This window comes from Pteropus alecto, unplaced genomic scaffold (assembly GCF_000325575.1).
Source record: "Pteropus alecto unplaced genomic scaffold, ASM32557v1 scaffold385, whole genome shotgun sequence".
In the NCBI taxonomy this organism is placed as follows: domain Eukaryota; kingdom Metazoa; phylum Chordata; class Mammalia; order Chiroptera; family Pteropodidae; genus Pteropus; species Pteropus alecto.
The window spans coordinates 190,628-196,627 of record NW_006436543.1 but is presented as its reverse complement, the minus strand read 5'-3'; the positions used below and the strand labels follow the sequence as shown (position 1 = coordinate 196,627).

Here is a 6,000-nt window from a genome sequence, read left to right as displayed (position 1 = left end):
CACAGAAAAGGAAAAAACCTTTTCCTGTACTCAATACTTCTGACAACAAATGTGGGTTTTTTTCTCCCATCGACCAATTCTCTAATTCTTCAGACACAAACAGGATATCCTATGATTAAATTTAGTGGCTAACTACCTGGAGTTAGTGTACCTGGAGTTAGTGTAGACCCTACAGGTTAAGGGCTCGGTCCCAAAAGATTACTCTCCTATTCCCCTAACCCCCATTTCAGACACTAGTCTCAAGTCCGGGTTGTTACCTTGTACTTCTGATTGACCAGAAGCCCAGACCAAAAAATATATATTTCTTAATATATTACCATATCACACAAAGTAAGGTGACCGATTTATAGGTTCCGGGGGACTAGGGCATAGACATTTTTGGGGAGCCATTATTCTGCCTACTACATTTGGTGATAGAATCTAAAAAATGGTTCAAATTAAAAAATAGCTTGAGAGCACAAAGACCACAAAAATGTAAGCAATAATTTATAAAATGTCAAAGAAACCTTTTCTCAACTAACTCACAACCTTTGTGCATGGTCAGTGTTTGAAATAATCGATCAAGAATTGCTAGACTTTTTTTCCAATTGTACCAGAGATAGTGCATCCTTTGGATGAGCTGGATCTCCATGCTTTGAAAGAGATAGTGCATCCTTTGGATGAGCTGGATCTCCATGCTTCGGTCATGCTAGAGAATTCACAATACTATCCCCTCTGCTGGGGCAGCACAGCAGTTCATGTTCCCTTTCTCTTGGCCTCAACAACTTCTCTGCATTCTTCAAGTCTCAGGTGAAATATCACTTCATGAGTAAAACCTTCCATGAAGTCTCAGATTAGGGTATGTCCCATCCTACTTGTTTCTTTACTGTTTTTCTTCACTGCTGTATTGTGAATTCCATGAGGGCAGGAGTTTTGTTTATTATTTCTTTTTATTCCCAGAGCCTGACATAGTGTCAGGAACTTACTAGTTACTAAAAAAAAAACCATTTGCTGAATTGAACTGGGCACCAATAAGAAGATGGAAGTAAAAAAGTCACTGTGGGTTGCTGAAGTTGCCTGCCAGCTGGGACCATTTCCACGAAGCAGGCAAGAATTCCCACATGGTCCGGCCTCTAGGCAGAAGTCTTGGAGTGGTGTTCTACTGCAAAGGCTACCCCATCTCCTGAAAAAAGACACAGGTAGAAACTTGATTTGATCATCCCTGAGCTAGATTGGTCCCTTCGATAAGGCTGCAGTTTCCAGGTGTGCTTCGTGCAGTCCATAGGTACAGTTACCTTCAACACCTCAAGTGGCTCTTCTTTTTTTCTCCATAGGTGTGTGTGTGTTAAGGTTCAGTAGCCAATCAAGGCACTGAATGCTGGTCCCTTCAACTAGCATCCATTTGATTTTTTGCTTAACTCTTACTTTTCTAGAGGATCTGATACTGGCAAGGTTTCTATCTTATTGGTTGTGGGCTAATATTGTGATGATTAAAGTTGCCAGGTATTGCAGAGAGTTGTATACCTCATTACTGTGGACAATATTTATTAAACTGATTGGAGTATGTTAGGATACATTTGCACACAAAATTTCAAGTAAAATGTAAAATAATTATAATTCTATAACTTATTTGATTCTATAATAACTGAGCCTGTAGCTATATTACCTACTATAAATATATGAGGAAATATAATATTAAAGTCATATTGAATGATCACATAAAAGGCCAGGTATTTATAAAAAGAGATGTGGTTAGAATCAACCAACCTGTATTTTTGCAGCAGCATCCATTTGGTTAGAGAAAGAAAAAAAAAAGGGATGGACCCTTCATTTTGAGATTATTTTACATGATCATGTAGGAGGGAGCATAGTGAGCTAGCAAATGTGCTCTACTTAGTGCCAGAGAGTTTTTATTTTGTACTCGATTCTGCCACTTTTGAATGTCAGTTAAGCACCTCATTTCACCTCTCTCAACCTCAGTTTCTTTGCCTGTAACCCCACAGCACTGATCAAAAATCAAATAAGATAGGGTACAGAAGAGTTTTTGTAAGTTGCAAGGTACTATAAAAACAAAGTATTCTGATGGGGTCCATTAGCATGAATGTAATAAATAAATGATGATGATGGATGTCCCATTGGCAAGTCCAGGGAGTTTAAGTCAGCAGTTTGGAAACCTTGAATTGTCAACAGAATCACAGTGCAAAGGCTGGGGCAGAAACAAAAGAGGGAAGGTGAGCTGTGAACCTCAGTTAGCACAAGGATTCAAAACGAGGCATCAAGAAGTCTTCCAAAGTTATTCTTTGCGTTTCCTTCTGGTCCCTTCACTTTCCTGGTTCTTTTAAGAAAGAACAGAAATTTAAAAATAGATTTTTAAGTGTTAGAAAAGTTACTATGTACAAAAATGGATAAAAAAGAAAACAAAATAAAACAAAATGTCATACAATCCTTCACAAATTCTCATTAATTTTAAGGTTCAGTTAATCAGGCATTTTGAACCATCAGTCAATTTAGTCGTTGACTCCTTAACTCTTTTCCTAGTATCCTTTGGCTCTAAGCCTGTTCTTGTTCCTGCAGAGTCAGAATAGAACGAAACAGCTCCAGGAACTAGCAAAGTTGGGAACGCCCAGAGGTTGAAGTTCATTTCAGTTGAAAATACGGTGAGTTACAACTAAAGTGATTGAATGTAATCTGGTGGGTTACACACTGGATCTAGACCAACACTAAGCTTGCTCCTCTTTAAACTTGTTACATTGTTATAGTATACTACATAATTGATTAGCTTTCTCTCCCGTCTAGTCTAAGTTCAATATAAAGTATTGTGAAGACAAGTAGAGAAAAAATATTCTGCTAATTTCACAAGTATCCTGTTCCATTATTTTGTATAGTAATCATAAATAGAATATGTAATGGGTGTTATAATTTATAGGGCAATTTTTGGAAAAGCTTGCTTAATTACGTCATTAAATACAAGACTGTGGTATTTATGAACATGCTTCTAGCATTGTATTTTAGAAGGCTGACATCTGAAACCCTAGATGCCTGTTCCTTGGTGGGATTTTCTAGTTCTATATGTCTGGAACATCACGGTCAGTTCATTTGGGGTTGACCAGGCTCTAGATAAAGTGGCTCTTCCAGTTCAAATTTACATTTATACTTGAAAATAAATGTATTTATAATGAGAACTGTCACTATTAAATTTGACAGCTGGTCACAGTAAGACCATCTCAACAGACAAATCTACTTAGGAAATACGAGATCTGAAATTACTTGATGATTCTAGAACAAGAGCAAAACAAATTATATGTCCCCACCTCCTTCATGACACCCTTTCTTCTACTTGTGGTATCTGCCTTCTGAGGAGTTAAGGCTGAGCCATTGATGCATTCAAGGACTCTTGCTCCTATATAGGACTGGAGAAACTTAGCAAGCTTCCTTTTTCTAAAATTTATATTGCCCAGACAGAGCAGACCTCTATCACTCTTTCAAATCCTATTTCGATATGCATTGTAACTTATTTTACATTTTCATTTTAAAGTTGAATGCTTTCTGGTGGTATTTGGGTTGATACATTTCCAAGTTACACCTTAGAATAATTTCTTTTTGTAGTCCATTATAGTTAGTTCCTCCTGATGCAGATAGGCTAATAGAAGCTTCAGAAAGGCCTGTTTCCCTGGTGGCATTTTTTACCTTTGCAGCAATTTAGCTAGCCCATATTGATTTACATACTGGAAAAACAAAGATGGATAGGACATTATTTTTGCCTTTTAGGAGCCTACAACCTACCTGGGCAGCCTAACACATATACTAAGTAGAATACAGTGTGAAGTGTTTTATATTAGATCAGCAATCTTAAGTGTTTTTCTCCATTATAAACCCATTTATTTAGTTTTCTGCCAGGAATTATATATTTTGAAAGATTTCGAAACCCCTCTGAATTGCAGTTATTGAGTAATAATGAATTTATTTTCTCTCTCTTCTAACTAATCAGACACCAAAGCTTCTGATTAACAAGAGAAAATGAATGTTAACCACACTTGATTGGCATAATTATAACTGAAAGCAATAAATGTGATGTTTCGTTTTTTTCTGAACAGCCTTATGGGTGAACGTAGGGTTTCTGTTAGGTGTAAAAAACCTTTTTATTATAGGAATGTTCAAATAATAGTAGAGACTATTACTTAACTGTGATGTACCTATCACCCAGTTTCAATTATTATTTAACTCATCTTGTTTCATTTACGCTTCTCCACTTCACCTCTCCTGGATTATTTTAAAGTAAATCTCAGGCATTATATGATTTCATGCATAAATTTCATTCAGTATTAATCTCTAAAAGCTAAGGGACTTAAAAAACATAGTAATAATAATACCATTAGGTATTACATTATTCTAAAACATAATAATACTGTTATTCCACTGAAAATTAACAATAATTCCTTAATGTCAAATATCTACTCGTGTTCAAATTTTCCCAATTATCTCATAATTTTCTAAATAGTTTATTCAAATTGTGAACGAAGAAGGGGCTACATAGCAGACCTGACAAGCTCAGGAGGCTACATGGCAGGCCTGATAAACTGTGACAGTAACCACATAGGATGATCTGATCATAAATCTCTAAATGGGCAGGTCATAGTGGATAGTCACATCCCAGGCCTAAAGTTTCCTTAGTTTTGAGACCACAGAACTTAGCATTGTTATCTTGTTGCTCACATACATGTCTATTATGTTAAGTGTTATCCTGTATCCACACCAGTGTAAAAGAGGTATTTCTCTGTTTTACTTTTTATACGATCTGAGAGATTTCCCAGCTTTGCTTTCTCTCACCTCCTTAATCTGCCAGAGGATTTCATGTAACCTTCTTTACCTTTTCCTCCTTTGATTCTAAACGTATAAAAATAACTGCCAAATTACCACTCTCAAGAGCATTTTCTAAATCTGTTGTGATTGTGTTTCTGGGCATGTCCTCAGTTATTGGCTCAAATAAACTTCAAATTATTCTGTAGTTTCTTTTGTTGACAAAATCAAGATGCTCAAAAGGCCCATCCATTTCAGTGGGTTGTTATTTCTACATCTTTCTTCTGTAGGCTTCCTCTTTCTCTTGAAGGTTATTTTTGAAGAAATAGTTCATTTGTCATGTAGAGTTTTCTACATTCTGGGTTTTGCCCATTGTATCTTTCTGGTGGGTTTACAGTATTTTCTTCTCAGAATGATGTTTTTAAACACATAAAAGTAAAATACATCAGATTATAATGGAAACCAATTACATTTATTTAGGTATTAAACTATAAAAATGCATTGTTATATATATTAAAATATGTGCTTTTTTTCCTTAAACATATTAAAAAGCAAGGTCTCATAGTGGTTTTTAACATGATTTTGGAGCAGTAATGAATGTAAATGATATTTTGAAATTTCAGCAACAGTTGTTGTATGATATAAAAATTTCAGAATTCTTTGGTGGCAAACTCATAGGTACTCCTAGTATTACTATAGTTTGGTGGCTATGTTCATAATTAAAGACAATGCTAAACTTTAGTTAAATGTTACTGAAAATCAGTATGTATTTTTTTTTCCCACCCAAGTTCATAGATTCCCCCCAGATATTTTCATGGACCTGGTCCATGGACCCCTGTTAAAAATCCCGTGGTCCTATTTTTTTTTTTTTTGTGGCAAGAAAATTTCATAGATATTGTGTACAGCCCTGACGAGGTATGTAATATTTGCTCGTCTCTCTCTTTGTTGTATTAGGAGCTATTGAAGTTTATTGCTTAGATTCATTATTTTACTAGGGTAAAGTGTTATTGTATTTCTGTCATTTCATTTTTATTTATTATCCACATATTTCTGCAGAGACAAACTTCCAGTCATCAACTCATTACCGCGAGGTATAATTTGTATAGGAAGGGAAGGATAAATGTTTGCTTTTTTCTCCTTTATTTATTAATTTTCAAAATCATAGTTTGGTTCTCTAGTCTCCTCCAAAGGTGACCAATGAATTTTAGTTTTAAAAACTTTAAG

At 35.4% G+C, this 6,000-nt stretch overlaps 1 protein-coding gene across 2 annotated transcripts in view; it reads left to right on the top strand.

Annotated features, from left to right (window-relative positions):
- The first annotated feature begins 2,539 nt into the window (after positions 1 to 2,539).
- The window catches only part of SLC35F2 (solute carrier family 35 member F2), a 37,257-nt gene continuing 33,796 nt past the window's right edge, over positions 2,540 to 6,000 (top strand). For both annotated transcript variants that reach the window (XM_006913425.3, XM_025047904.1), the window contains exon 1: positions 2,540 to 2,636. The gene's annotated coding sequence lies outside the window, so the exon portion shown is untranslated. The remainder of the gene's footprint in view (positions 2,637 to 6,000) is intronic.